The sequence below is a fragment of the Perognathus longimembris genome, chromosome 25 (assembly GCF_023159225.1).
Source record: "Perognathus longimembris pacificus isolate PPM17 chromosome 25, ASM2315922v1, whole genome shotgun sequence".
NCBI lineage: Eukaryota > Metazoa > Chordata > Mammalia > Rodentia > Heteromyidae > Perognathus > Perognathus longimembris.
Window position 1 is genome coordinate 11814875 of NC_063185.1, and position 14931 is coordinate 11829805.

The 14931-nt window shown below is 44.9% G+C and overlaps 1 protein-coding gene across 4 annotated transcripts in view; it reads right to left on the reverse strand.

Moving 5' to 3' along the window:
- The window catches only part of Gria1 (glutamate ionotropic receptor AMPA type subunit 1), a 254230-nt gene that overhangs the window by 45474 nt on the left and 193825 nt on the right, over positions 1–14931 (reverse strand). The gene's annotated exons all lie outside the window — the stretch shown is intronic.

A 14931-nucleotide genomic window follows, 5' to 3' on the forward strand; every position in this document is an offset into this window, starting at 1 on the left:
TTCACGTTATATGGGGGTGAGTTTTGGTACGATGGACAGACATGACCTCAACTCCTATGGAACCACACGGTGACCAACTCATTTGCATCCCATTCCTCTTTATGTTCCACTCAAATGATGAAGGAAGTCTCACCCTAGAGCTAAGGTATTTTCAAGCCCTTTGTAAGATGTGCTCTGACAACTTCAGGCTAAGATCTTTTAATAGGTGGCAGTACTTACACTGAAACCTCCCATTTCACAAGCAGCGAGCTCACCAATTCAGCCTTGGAGCTGTAATAGCTAACCAAGCTCCAGAGATTCACCTCACATGTTATTCTTGCATACCTTTTTAGAGTCACTCTAGGACTACAATTCACTCTAAGAATTAGGACAAAAGGATGCATGTTTTCTCTCCTATGTGGACGGGTAGATTGAATTATTGAATTCAGGTAAGCATATGCAGGTCATATGAATATGCTTGTAAGCGTATTAATTAAAGCATGCTATGTGAAGGGGGAGCATTCCAATGGAGGGACTCCTTTAAATCACTAATTACAGTCTAACAAAACGAACATCAGAAACCTAGAACTAGAAGTGTGTGTGTGTGGGGGGGGAAGCAAGGGAAAGGGAAGGAGGGTAGATAAATGAATAGAGAAAGGGAGGAAAAACAGTCATAATATTTAATATATATGTTTGAAATAGAATGAGGAAAATTGAGGGGCTGGGTGGGGTTGGGAGAGATGGGGAGACAATGAAGGAAGGAGTGGCATGGATCAAAACCCATTGTACTCATAAGCTAACACATTGAGTTGAAACTTGGCCATCACTGACACTCCTAAAGCATAGCAGAGCCTTTGGTTAGCAGTGTGAGCACCAACATCATCAATGAATTGAACTTCTGTTTATGTATGTTTTCTATTGCTGCATAATAAGTCACCAATATAATCTCTCTCTCTCTCTCTCTCTCTCTGTCTCTGTCTCTGTCTGTCTGTCTGTCTGTCTTGTCCTGGAGCTTGAACTCAGGGCCTAGGTGCTGTCCCTGAGCGTCTTTGTGCTCAAGGCTAGCACTCTACCATGTGAGTCACAGCACCACTTTTGGCTTTTTCTGTGTGTGTGGTGCTGAGGAATTGAACCCAGGGCTTCATGCTAGGCAAGCACTCTACCACCGAGCCACATTCCCAACCCCTGAAGATTTTCTTTTTTAAGGAGACTAGAAATAGAATAGATGGCATAGTGCTTGGCCCAGAATTACTGTTTCTGGATAGAGTTTGCAAACAGATTGAGGGACAACGGTATAGGGCACAGGGAGACAAGAAGCAGACCAGAGGCATTCTAGAAAGAACACATTTGGGGTCTGAGTAGGGAGTGGAAAGTTATTACACAGCAATCAACTTTTGATTGCTGCCACCTCCTGTCCAGGACCTCCGGACCTTGCTCTTTATTTCCCAAGCAGGTCCTGTGGTTCCCACGAGGATAAGGACAGAAGGGATAACTCCTGTGCACCTTCCATTCAGCTCAGCTCTAGAGGTCAGCGAGGGCAGCCCTTTGCTTTTGTCATTTACTTCAAATGTCTATTTTTTTTCAAGTGATGGAAATAGGAACATGAAGGCATGGGCTCAGATAGCCCACCTCTATCTACATTACTGGGAAGGGAAAAAAAATGTTTTCCGTGGCCTCATGGCTAAGCTATCTTCAGAAAGAGGCTTACTGGGCGTGGAGCCCCGAGGTTCCTAGAGCAGGGTAATTAGCTCTTGGCCCAATGCAACAACAAATCCACTGATGAAGTCACTTCATCCACCATGCCCTGTTGCCAATCATTCCTCCGGTCACCAGCTGCAGAGTCGCTCAGCACTTCCCTGGCAGAGCTGGAGCAGTCTCATTGCCCCAGCTGTCGGTCACGGTGTCCCAGCACTCCGGCTGGCAAGGGCCCCGGATGCTGAGTCCCAGGAGTAGGGGGAGCTGAGGAGTTGCGCATGCTCCAAGGAGGGCCCGGGGATTACCCTAGCACAACACGCAGAGTTCTGTTTCAAAGAATAACCACCTACTGTCCCCATTATTTCCCCACTGGATAGGGAAGGGGAGTGTCGTGTGGTCCCAGGGTATCAAGGAATAGTGGTGCGTGAATTGATGAATTGGAGAATTAATTCATTTTTGTGTTATTGTATCTGTTTATATAAGTATATCTATTATTAATTATCATACCTGTCATCCTAGCTACTCAAGAGGCTGAGATCTGAAGATCGTGGTTTGAAGCCACCCTGGGGAGAAAGGTCCCTATGAGACTCTTGCTTCCAATTAACCATTCAAAAACCAGAAGTAGAGCTGTGGCTCAAAGTGGCGGAGTGCTAGCCTTGAGCCAAAGAGCTTAAGAACAGCACCCAGACCCTGAGATCAAGCTCCACGACTGACACAATGCTCACAGGAGTGACTATATACGGATGGGAAATACCTAAGAGGTTCCCTTCCAAGGAAGCCAATTTAATAGTAGAGATGTTCTCCCACACAGAAGCCACTACCCAGTTCTGCTAGGGTGGGCAGACACAGTTAATCCATGATGAAGGGCTTAGTAAAAATCAGAAGTGGGGAAGGAAGGCGCTGGAGAAGGCTCATGCAGAAGGGGCTGTTTGAGTGGGCTGGTGTTTAGCATTCCGAAATAGAAAGAAGGACGGGTGTTTTCCTTTCTATGTGGAAGCTAGATTTAGTTCACAACCTCGTCAGTTAATATGTTGGATGGTATGCGGGTGTACACAAATGAATTCCCTGAAACACGGCAGTAGACCGAAGGGCCATCTCAAAGAGTGTAATTCCTTAGAAAGCCAAAATAAAAGCTCATCAAAATAAGGAAGTAGGAACTCGAAGGGCTGGGGTGGGGGGTCAAATGGACAAATGGAGAAGAGGAGGAGAATGTAGATAAGAATCCAATGTATATCCTACGAAATTAAGAAAAGGGAGGGAAGGGGCAGGTAGGGAAGGGATGGGGGAAAATGTTGAAAGGGGTGACATGGATCAAGCTATATTGTACTTATAAGCTGATTTATGCAATGACAACTCCTTTGTACAACCACTTAATAATAGTAATAATAATAATAATAATGGACATTTCCTAGAGGGAAAAGCCTGTGGTATAGTGTGAAGCTTACAACCAGGGGACCAGAATTCCATTTCTTCATATCATGGTACCATTGTGCTATCCTACCCCAACCCCTTAACTCTTGGGGTGTGGGGGGGAAGGGACATCCATTTCTCAAATCTGCATCTCTCTCTTTAGAGTCCAGATGGGCATCCCACAAAGCATACGTCAATCAGCGAGGAAACTCAAGTTCGGAGCGATGAAAGAATTTAGGGACGGTCACAAAACCAACCATCACCACCACCACCAAAACACTTCACCTGATTCCAGTGGGCTAATCTCACCTGGGCTCCTTTCTCAGCTTTACCTCTCAGGTGCCAGCCACCACCCAGCTCGGTTCCTAGATATAAGACAATATTTGGCACTGCTCGGGTACTCAAAGTGTGACTTCCTCTGTATATATTTTTGGGGTTTATGTTCTTAGAAGAAGCCACTCTTTTTTTTATTTAAAGAGCTGCTTCTGGACAACCCATAATACCCAAACATATGGTTTCTTTGCATCCGGACCTTCCTCCTCCATCCGTACTTTCAACTGCCTCCAAGGGTTTGTCATCTGTGCCTCAACATGTCTGGTATTTGAAAATCCTTCGGGTTGGGAACATATTTAAATATGGGATGTTGTGGATTTTTTTAAATAGACCCCCCCCCAACACCCATCAGCAAACAGGAGATAAATGAACACCCAGTGCTCCTCTGTTCTAATGAATGTTTGCTTGGCTTCAGCACATGGCACAGATCCACAAATCGATTTTACTTTAAATAACCCACAGCAAATGCCCCATTTACTGGGTGTTTTGTACCACCTCCTCTGCCTTCCCTGTTTCCTGCATGTTCAGGCCCTTCCTCCCATCCATCCCAAGCTCAGCCAGCAGAGCAGCCTCAGAGGGAGTGAATGGTAGGCATCCCCTTTCTCTCTGGCCCCACGACCCACCCCAAAGTTGTTTCTTCAGAAGGACCCTCAGTTCTTTCTGAGGAAGAGATAAGAATTACTCAGTGGGAGTCTGGATGCTGGGCGACCTGTTGTCTTGCCACTTTCTGATGATGGGCAATTAGGAGCTGATTATTTCACAGGTCTGAGCCTCAGGTTCCTTCTGCCTATGCATTCGAATGGAGCTCCCTTGAAAGGGCTATGAGGAACAAGCTGTAATGAACAAGGCAGGCACCTGGTGGGAGCCCTTACCACAATGCAGAAATACAAGATGACAGGGAAACACATGGAACAGATTGTGTGTGGAGTGAACAAAACAGATTGGAAAGCAAACGACACTACGTGGGCCCATTTAAAAGCTCAACCTGGGAACAGACAAATGGCTGGAAGTAGGTATATACAGTAGTCATCTACAAGCTTGGATTACTGCCTTCATATTTTTTCCCTCCTTATGCTTGGGCTTCCTAACTTAATATTAGCAATTTTTATTTGCTTATAACCCATAGGAGACATAAAATCTAGTGGTTCCAATGACAGGCAATGGGATTATCCAATCTGGGTTCTAACCCCTGCTTCTTCTCTTTGTGGCTGTTAGGGAAGAGGAAGGGCAATTGTTAAGGTAGATTGGGATGGAAAATGGCTGACATCCTAACCTGTGGCAGACAATGTGGAGCCCATCCCGGTGCTTCCAGTTCCCATAGTGCCTTGGGCTCTAAGTGGCTCTTTGTCTTCCCATAATGCCCTGGGTCCCATTCAATAGCCTCTGTTGGTAGTGATGTCCTACCCTGGATACCACCAATCAGATTGACTTCCAGACTCCTGCCCCCTAGATGGGGAAACAACAACAAGAACTGGGGTGCCATATGCAGAAGCCCTGAGGCAATCGGCACCAAGTCCATGAAGGGACGGTCATGCAGGGGAGGCCCCCCATATTATATCAACTGCCTTCCAAGAAGACCCAATAGACTCCTGGATTCTTGGGAGCCCCTCTCTGTGGAAAGTCTGTACTCCTGCTTCTAATAAGCTCACTACTATCCTTCACTACTCTTCTTAATTCTTTACCTGGCAGAGACATAGACCCATACCCCTAAATGACATCACGTGTGTCTTCTCTCTTAGTCTCCACTGTCCCTCATCTGTGACACAGATGAACACCCCTCTCATGACAGCCATGGAGTGACGCCACATTTAGAAGGATTTAATCGGCAGATGACAAGTGGGGAGAAGAGAGGAAGGACTTGGTAGGAGCAGGTGCTCTCTGCAGGGGTGGGATTTTAGCTGAGAGCGGAAGCTTGAGAACAGGCTAAATGTGTGAAAAATCTGGAGGAGAGCATCCCAGACAGAGCAAGCTGGGAGAACCAAGGTTTCTAGGAAGAGGCCTTGTGTGGTTAAGGTGATTGGTAGGACAAGGTGATTCTAGAGATCCAGCCAAAGACTAGATCAGATAGAGCTTTCTTCACCAGCCTGAACTACGGAGTGAATGGTTACCCAGTCACCTCCAAAGGCTGCCTCTTCCAAGAGGCCTGCCTGGCTGGCGGCTGCTACATCTGGACGCTTACTTCTCATTTCTCTGAATTCTGTAATGTGATGGAACTGTGATCCTCATATTTCTGCCTCCTGAGCAGCTAGGATCACAGATGTGAGACACCGGTGCCTGGGCTGTAAGAGGATTTCAATTGCACAATGTACTATTTTTTTTTTTTTTTTTTGCACGTAGAAGCAATGTTGTACCACAGGTCTCTGGAGCAGTAGTGGGGCTTGAACTCAGCACCTTGCATTTGGTAAGCAGGCGCCTTCCTGCTTGAATCACACCTTGGCCCTTTTTTTGGTTGTTTCTGGGAGTTTTTTTGTTGTTTTTTTTTGAATAAGGACTCAAGTTTCTGATCATTCCTCCCCCATTGACCTCTGGTATTTGAGGCACACATCACTGTTCTTGGCTTGCTGGTTGAAAGGGGGTCTCAAATGGAGAGCCTGCTGATCTTTACCTCTTGAGTAGCTGGAATTTCACGCATGACAACCTGGCCATTTGAGTTGCACAAGGGCCTTATGTGGACTCATTAGTAATTCTTCATAGGTCATCCCTCATTCCTAGTGTTCGCCATTCCATGTTACAATTCCACGAGCTTATTTTCGTACTTTACGCACGAATGAAACAAAAATGGAAGTATTTAGGATTTCTCTTTCTTTTCCTGGTGGCTGCACAGCACGGGTGGGTGTAATGGTACCTGTCTTAACCCATTCTTCTGTAAGCGTGTGCTTGACTTTGTCCCTGTCTTAGGTTTTGTGATCCTGACCTTCATACATTTTAGCAACGAGATTGGCACGATTATACAGTCAGGAGGCGGGGGGAAGAGTTGCCTTTCCCAAATGGATGTACCATTTTTTCATCTCTACTCCTAGAGAACAAGGATTCCATATTTTTTACTCCATATTTTTGCCAGGGCTAGAATTCACAGACGCTGTTTTCTCAAAGCACCTGTCCCGCTGTGGGCGTGTCCAAGTAGGCGGGGCCAAGCCCCAATGCCCCTCCCCAGTCCCAGGCCTCCCCATCCCAGCCTCATGGACCATGCTCTGCCTCCTCACACGTTTCTATGGTTTCTGCTACGATCACAAGCGAGCGGGAGGGAGGAGCGAAAACCTGCAACTTGGAATCCTTGGCAATCCCTAATATTAGGTCCTCAGCAAATGTTCCTTGGCTTGAACACAACACCGAAAACAAAATTTGCTGCAGATCCAAACATTTGTTCTCTTCTTATGTTACCCCCACATGCTGTCCAAACTAGGGTGTTAATAGGCAAAGTGGGTAACTTGGCTAGTTTTTCTTTTTTTTTAAACCATAGAGAATTTAGCTACCAGCATATATTTTTTAATTAATAAAAAGATTAATAACACCATCAAAGATACAGCTCAAGTCAGTTTGAAAATTGCCAAAGTAAGTTCTTCACCTTTTCTTGTTTTCTTTTTCTCTCTTCTCGGGGATCCCACCTCGTTCTCCCCCTTGTGTTAAGCTGACAGCTTTAATTAGCGATCATGAAACTTGAGCTCTTAAATCTATGGCGGGTTCGAAATTTCCAGAAATGTCATAGGACTTCTTTTCAGAAGAGATGTCACGTGTATTACAGGCTGGGCTCAGGTGAGAAAGGAAGCCCGTGGGAAGGAAGAAGAAACTGAGGAAAGATTCAAGGGGAAGGATATGTCTCCGTTTCAGCCTGGTCTCCAGCCAGATGCTGGTGGCTCAGACCTGCAACCCTAGCTACTCAGGAGGCTGAGAATCACAGTGAGAAGCTGATTTTGAACCACAACTCTCAGATCTCAGCCTCCTGAGTAGCTAGGATTACAGGGGCGAGCCACTAGTGTCCCTGGCAGGATTTTACTTTTTAAACTCCCCTAGGATAGCTTGTCTGTCTGTCTTTTGTATCTTAGGCTTCGGGTTGGGGAAATCTCAGAAGCATCAGGGATATTTTTCTCAAGTGAAAAGCACTGGGAAGAAGAAATATCCCGAAATGCTGGTAGAACATCAGCTACCTCCCAGCCCACCCTACCCGTGATGCCTACAACACTATATTTTCCAACCTACTGGTGAGTCCTGCCAGAGAGCTCTCTGTGTGTACATGCTGTCTAGATGGGTTCTTGATCTGTGTTTGTTGCTGAAGGTGTGTTTTTGGGAGCTCCTGCTATCCTTCATTCCTTGTTTAGCGTCCTGATGAGGAAGAAGTGGGGGGGAGGGTGTCCTTAACTACATTTTTTTCTTTAGCTTCTTAGCAGTTAATGATTAAATTAGCAATGGAAGGCTTCCTGGGAGTAAGAAATGGGGTAGGCCCCAGGAGAAAGAAAACTGCTTGAGATAAAAGAGGAGGAGAGGTACCTAAATCTATTAGCACAGCTGACTATGTTCAAACCACAGACAAGGTACCTAACTTAATTTCCAGTGTGCCTCATGGCTTGTTAGAAGATCAAATACAACAACAGATGACAGTACTCTGGGAAAAAAAATCAATCAAAACACACTGCAAACGAGAGGCCTTATGGTTCTGCTGTCGTAAGACGGAGTCAGAGACCGGAAGCTGCCTCAGGGACTGTCAAGGTTGTCCTGATTATTTTGCAGGTGAAATAAACCAGGCAGGAGCTCAGGGATGAAATGGCTTTTCCCAAAGTCACCCTGGAAATGAATGCTGCAGCTAACTTTAGACACAATAATGGACAGGCAGGTTAGTTAAGACTTGACAGCTTACTTTGCCACTTATTAATTATATGGTCTTGTCCAGTTTATGGAATCTTTAGGAGCCTCATTGTGTGTGTGTGTGTGTGTGTGTGTGTGTGTGTGTGTGTGTGTACCAATTGTGGAACTTGAACGCAGGGCCTTGGCTTTCTAGCTGAAGGCTAGCACTCTACCGCTTAAGTCACGGCTTACCTTCTGACTTTTTGCTATCTAGTTGGAGGTAAGAATCTCCAGAATTGATCTGACCTGGCTGGATTTCAACCCCCATCCTCATATCCCAGCCTCCTGTGTAGCTAGGATGACAGGTAGGAAGTTTCAACACCTGCCAAGAGCCTCACTTTTTTTTTTTTTTTTTTTTTTTTTGCCAGTCCTAACGCTTGGACTCAGTGCCTGAGCACTGTCCCTGGCTTCTTTTTGCTCAAGGTTAGCACTCTACCACTTGAGCCATAGTGCCTACCTCTGGCTTTTACTGTGTATGTGGCACTGAGGAATCGAACCCAGGGCTTCATGCATGCTAGGCGAGCACCTTACCACTAAGCCACATTCCCAGCCCCACTTTTTTTTATTTAAAAAAAAACAAACCTGGAAAAAATGGAATAGTTCTCATTATGAACTCACAGGGTTGTTATGAAGGTTAGGTAATGGGTCAAGAGTGGTAATGATTATCATGATACATTCATGATTGCATATATTTTTCTATGGTGTTTCATAATCCATCCCACCCAAATTTCAGAGGCATCCACCCCAAGCCTGATTCTAATTTGGCCCTCTCCTATATTTTACTGATCGGATCCTTAGTGAATCCAAAGAGAACACCTTTCTTTAATAATTCACAATCCTCGCTCCAGCCCAATCCCCAAAGTTCACCAGGGGATCAAGTTCAAAGCATGGCCAAGAGGCTGTGTATGTACAATATTCCGAGTGAATTGAATAGCTCATGCAAAGGACCGAGGGAGGGTGGAAGGAGGGCTGACGTCTGATGTGGGCTTAGAGGATCTATTATGTTGCTGCAAACAAGTGCTTATTCCGAGGTGTGAAAGGCTTAGAAAATAGAAGAGCACTTGAGTGCGAGCCGCTCTCACTTGAAGGAATTGCAGCGTGTACCGTCACAAACAACTGTCAAGGTTGCACTGTGTCTCAAATTGTAAGCATCAGATAAAATGGAAAATACCTTTGTATTCATCCATGTCATTAAAATGAGTTGTGGGTACCCCTACCCCCCCCCCCCCCTAGAAATCACACACAAGGCATGAAGCCGAGGCTATCTCCTGGGAACCTGGAGAACATGGATCTTGATGCCAATGACATAAAGGCTTTCACCTCTGCCTTGGGTCCCTTCCTGACTTCATTGTGTGTGACTTTGAATGAAAAGCTTCTATTTACTTACTGATTTCTCTCTGATGGAAATGATTGCAGAAGCCCACGAAATACGAGCATATATACATATGGGTATCTCATATTAAAAAAAAAAAACAGACATGGGAATTTGAGATGGTCTTTTCTTTTTTTATTGTTGGTCTTTGGGCTTCAACTCTGGACTTGGGCTCTCTCCCTGAGCTATTTATTTCACTCTAAAAACTAGCACTCTACCACTGTGAGCCACAGCACCACTTCTGGTTTTCTGGTGATTAATTGGAGATAAGAGTGTCATGGACTTTCCTGCCTGGGCTGTTGAACCACAATCCTCAGATCTCAGCCTCTTGAGTAGCTAGAATGACAGGCGTGAGCCACCCAAATCAGATTCCTTATAGCAAAGGATACACAGATAACCCCTTGAATTGGCACAGGTGTTCATGAGTCCCTTTATTTCGTTTCTAGGTTTTTCTTGGTTTCCCCCTACCTCAGTGATAATGATGTCTAATCTCTAAAAGCTCTAGGACTAAGGAAGTGGTTATCTGCCAAGGGACCCTCATGGGCTCCCATGTCTTTAAATATAGAATGTCCATCCAGGTGTCAGTGGCTCAATCCTATAATCCTAGCTACACAGGAGGCAGAGACCTGAGGATGGCGCAGTTTGAAATCAGTCCATGAGACTTTTGTTTCCAATGAATCACCCAAAAGCCAGAAGTGGAGGTGTGATTTGAGTACCAGCCTTGAAAGAAAAAGCTAAGGGATAACACCACGCTCTGAGTACAAGCCCCAGTACTGTCCCCACTCCCTCCTGAAATGCTGAAATCCAATCTGGATCTTTCCCCTCCCTTTCATCCTCTTTAGTCCATTCTATGTCTCCTCTGGCAGGTCTAACAAACACCTCAAATCAAGTATTGTAAAGAGAACTTGTGGTTTTTCTCCATTCTTCAACAAGTACTCTTCATCTCTGGAAAGAAGATTCTTCCACATGTTCTACCTTTAAGCTACATCCTGGATTATTTCTTATGGCCTCCGCAGCAACCATCATAACCACACTCATTGATTATCATGATTCTTCCTTTACTAATGTCATACCCTTACTAACTGGTCACCCTTTCTAAACTCTAATAGATCCCCCCCCCCGCCACCCCCACCCCCAACATCTCACTAGGGTTTTCAACCTCTAAGCCATCGATGCTCAAGGCCAGGTATGAATTAGTGGCAGGTGACTGGCCCAGAGTGAGAGGTTGATGGACATCAAGGATGTCCATTCCTGGTGCCGTAGTCCCTCTCGCCTCATCTGTGCTCATCCGGAATGTCTCCAGACATGGCCAGACAGACAGCAAGATCACTCTGATGGCCAGAATTCCTGATCCGAAGAGAGAGCCTTTAAAATGTAAATTCCACCAAAAGAGGCTCTGACGGGAAGCTTTTCAACAGCTTCCTGTCATGTTTAAAATAGGATTCAAGTTCCTGACAGAGGCTCACTCAGCATGTTCTGTTCCCGAGCACCCTTCTGTTGTCTCTTCAAGTGACTAGGTCCTCCTCCTCGGCCTTCCATCTGAGCTTAAAGGCAACTTTCTCCCAGGAAGCCGAAGTTGGGTTCACTTCCTCTGTTTCTTTTTTAACTCACTGTAGCTCACATCACATTGTGATTCTTTTTTTTGCCAGTCCTGGGCCTTGGACTCAGGACCTGAGCACTATCCCTGGCTTCTTTTTACTCAAGGCTAGCACTCTGCCACTTGAGCCACAGTGCCACTTCTGGCCATTTTCTGTATATGTGGTGCTGGGGAATTGAACCCAGGGCTTCATGTATACTAGGCAGGCACTCTTGCCACTAGGCCATATCCCCAGCCCACATTGTGATTCTTGATCACTGAACTAATAACCCTTTAAGGAACGGGGTTTCCTTTGTCATAATTATCTATTCCTCTGTGTCGCATGATGTTGAGAAAAGAGTGTTTAGGTATATAGTGGGGCTGGTGTCAATTGTGGACTAGGGCTAGTCTGTACCTCAATTAGTGACGAGGAGAATACCATACAACAATGCCATGGCAATTCCCCTTTTTTTATTCTGTAGTTTTGCAATTACTCTGATGAAATATACAAGACGTTCTCTGCTCTTTTGTCTTGTCTTGTCTTTTTGGTCAGAGATGAGGACTTGAACTCAGGACCTGTTGTTGTTTTTTTGCTCATTGGTTAGTGCTTTACCCCCTGAGCCATGCCTCCAACCTCCCTTCCAAAGTCTTTGTGCTTGTTTGCTTTTGTTCTGTGTGGGTCTGTACTGGGGGCTTGACCTAAGGGCTTCACAGTTGTCCTTCAGCTCAAAGCTGGCAATCTTCTACTGTGGCCACATTCTCATTATGCTGCCCCCGTTATATACGCTTTGATCTTAAGCAGAGAATTCACAAAACAGTAGAATAGCAGTACCAATTCTTCCCAGGACATGAAAAGTCAGGCAAATGGGGTGATGTTTGTCAAAGGGTACAAATGAACTCAGAACGAAAATGTTCCAGCGATCTAATATACAACATGGCAACCCTAGTAAATGAGAATGAATGATACATTTGAAATTTGCTAGCGTAGTTCTTATGTACTGTTACCACCACCCCGCAACACACACATACTGATATGAATTAACCTGTTAATTAATTTCATAGCACAACCGTGTATCAAAACATCACTTGCCTTTGAGTCTGTGGCTTATGCCTAGAATTCCAGCTACTCAGGAAGCTGAGATCTGAGAATTAAAAGGCTCCAAGCTAGTCCAAGAAGACAAATCTGAGAGACTCTTATCTCCAAAGAATCAGTAAGATACCAGAAAGAAGTAGAGGCATGATTCAAGTGACAGAGTGTCAGCTGTGAGCAGAAAGGCCTTGCATTTAAGTTCTAGTCTTGGCACATATCTTAAATAAATATATAACAATAAATATAAATAAACAATAAGTTTGTATATCTTTAATACATGTGAATGTTATTTATCAACCATCCTCCATAAAGCCAGGAAAAGCTGAATTCTGTCTTTAGGAACCTCATCTTCTAGTTTGGATTTATTTGTTAAGGAATTTAAATGCATAGACAATGTGCTAAGAACTAACAGATATGAAAAATACATAGAAGCTCAGAGGGGGGAGGGGCTACAGAAGGTGAGAAGCCAGGGCACAGGAGAGAGATGAAATGGAGGTGTAGGAGGAAGGAAACGAGAGACAGAGAGAGGAGTAGAATATCCGGGGTCAACTTTTACAGAGCTTTAAAGGTCACATTAAAAAATCTGGCCTTATCTTGCTATGTTGGGAAGAATGAACGGTCTTATAAGGGAATTACAAGATTAGAAGATCTTGTAACTGCAGAGAGAAACTGAAAGCAGGAAAGATCCTTGCTGGTCTCTTGGGTGTCGGACAAAGCCGTGTGTGTGTGTGTGTGTGTGTGTGTGTGTGTGTGTGTGTGTGTGTGTGTGTGTATGACCTGGAGCTTGGACTCAGGTCCTAGGCACTGTGCCTGACCTTTTGTGCTCAAGGATAATAATGCTCTACAGCTTGAACCACAGCTCCACTTCTGGATTTTTGCTGGTTAAATGGACACAAGAGTCTCATGGACTTTGCTGCCGTGACTGGCTTCAAACCGTGATGCTCAGGTCTCAGCCTCCTGAGTGGCTAGGGCTACAGGAATGAGCCATCTGCATCTGGCTGACAAAGTCTTTTGTGTTAAATTATCTGGGAGTCTCAGCCCCATGCCCTCAGATGGCTAACCCTTGGTCCCAGGGCTGTCCTGACTTGGCTGCCTAGAACATGGAACTATGGTGGGATTCGTCAGCACACCCCTCTCTTAGCTGCCTGGAAGCCATTTTAGAACCTGTGACTTCCTTCTTAGCCTCGCGTAGTCATCTGCTACACAGCCCATGCTATTACCTAGAGGGTTGCCCAATAATACACCATAATACACCACATGAAGCATATCAAGAGAAACCTCCCAGCCCACCATTCTCTTGCTTGTGAACTTATGGAGCCATTCTTTCTTTCCTGCCTTACATTTGTTCCTTTGCTTTTCATACCCGTCTCTCGCGTAACATTAGATTCCTATCAATTTTATTTTCTAATTTTATTTCTCCTTCCATTCTGCTTCTTTTTGTTCGCCATCCATGGCTGCTCACCTATTTCTGAGTTTGACATGGGTGGCTTGTGCCTGTCATCCTAGCTACTCAGGAGGCTGAGATCTGAGGATCATGGTTCAAAGCCAACCCTGGGCAGGAAAGTCTATGAGACTCTGACCTCCAAGGAACCACCAGAAAACCAGAAGTAGAGCTGTGGCTCAAAGTGGCAGAGCGCTAGCCTTGAGAAAAAGAGCTCAGGGAAAGAGCTGAGTTCAAGCTCTAGGACCAGCACCACCAACAACAAAAATAAAATAACATTTGTAAGCAAAGGTCTAGAGGGTAGGTGTTAAAGAAGCAAGGGTAACGGTACAGACAGACTTCTATAATGCAGGAAGGCTGGGGTTAACAGAGCTAGCACCATGCTGTCGAATGCTTGATTATTTAATGGGTGTTTTCTCCACCAAATTAGGAGATAATGTTTTGCCTATGAGTGGGGAGAGACAAGGTTCCGTTCTTCTGCAGAGGCTCCTACTTGCCTAGCCCAAGCCTAGACTACAGTAAGTGCCTACCACATGGTTTTGCTTAGCACTAATTGAATTGTTTACACAAGCACTCAAGCACATGCAAGCATTTTTGAGATTTAGGCGAAGGATGGAATTGTTTGATTTTATTTTTTTTTTGGGCCACTGTGGTTTTGATTTAGTGAGTAGGGGAAAGAGGTGTTTTCCTCCAACAGAAAAATGTATTGTTTATCATTTTCAAAGCCACATCATTTCACTGCAGTTGACAGACACAGGGGTGGAAAATTCACAAGATGAAATGGAAACAATTTTTGCACAGAACAGTTTCTGTTTTGTGGTTTAAGGTATGGGTATGCTTACTTGTGTGTGTGTGTGTGTGTGTGTGTGTGTGTGTGTGTGTGTGTGTGTGCTGGTTGTGGGGCTTAAGCTCAGGGCTTAGGTGCTGTCCCTGAGCTTTTGTGTTCAAGGTTAATGCTATGCCACTTGGGCCAAAGCTCCACTTCCAGCTTTATGCTGGTTATTAGGCGATAAGTGTCTCATGGACTTTCGTGCCCAGGCTGACTTTGAACCATGATCCTCAGATCTCAGCCTCCTGAGTAGCTAGGATTAAGAGCGTGAGCCAATGGTGCCTGGTGTGTTTAATTTTTCTTGTGAGCATTTATTGTCATTATTATTACTATTATTATTTTCTATCATTTGTGGTGAGTTGAGCAA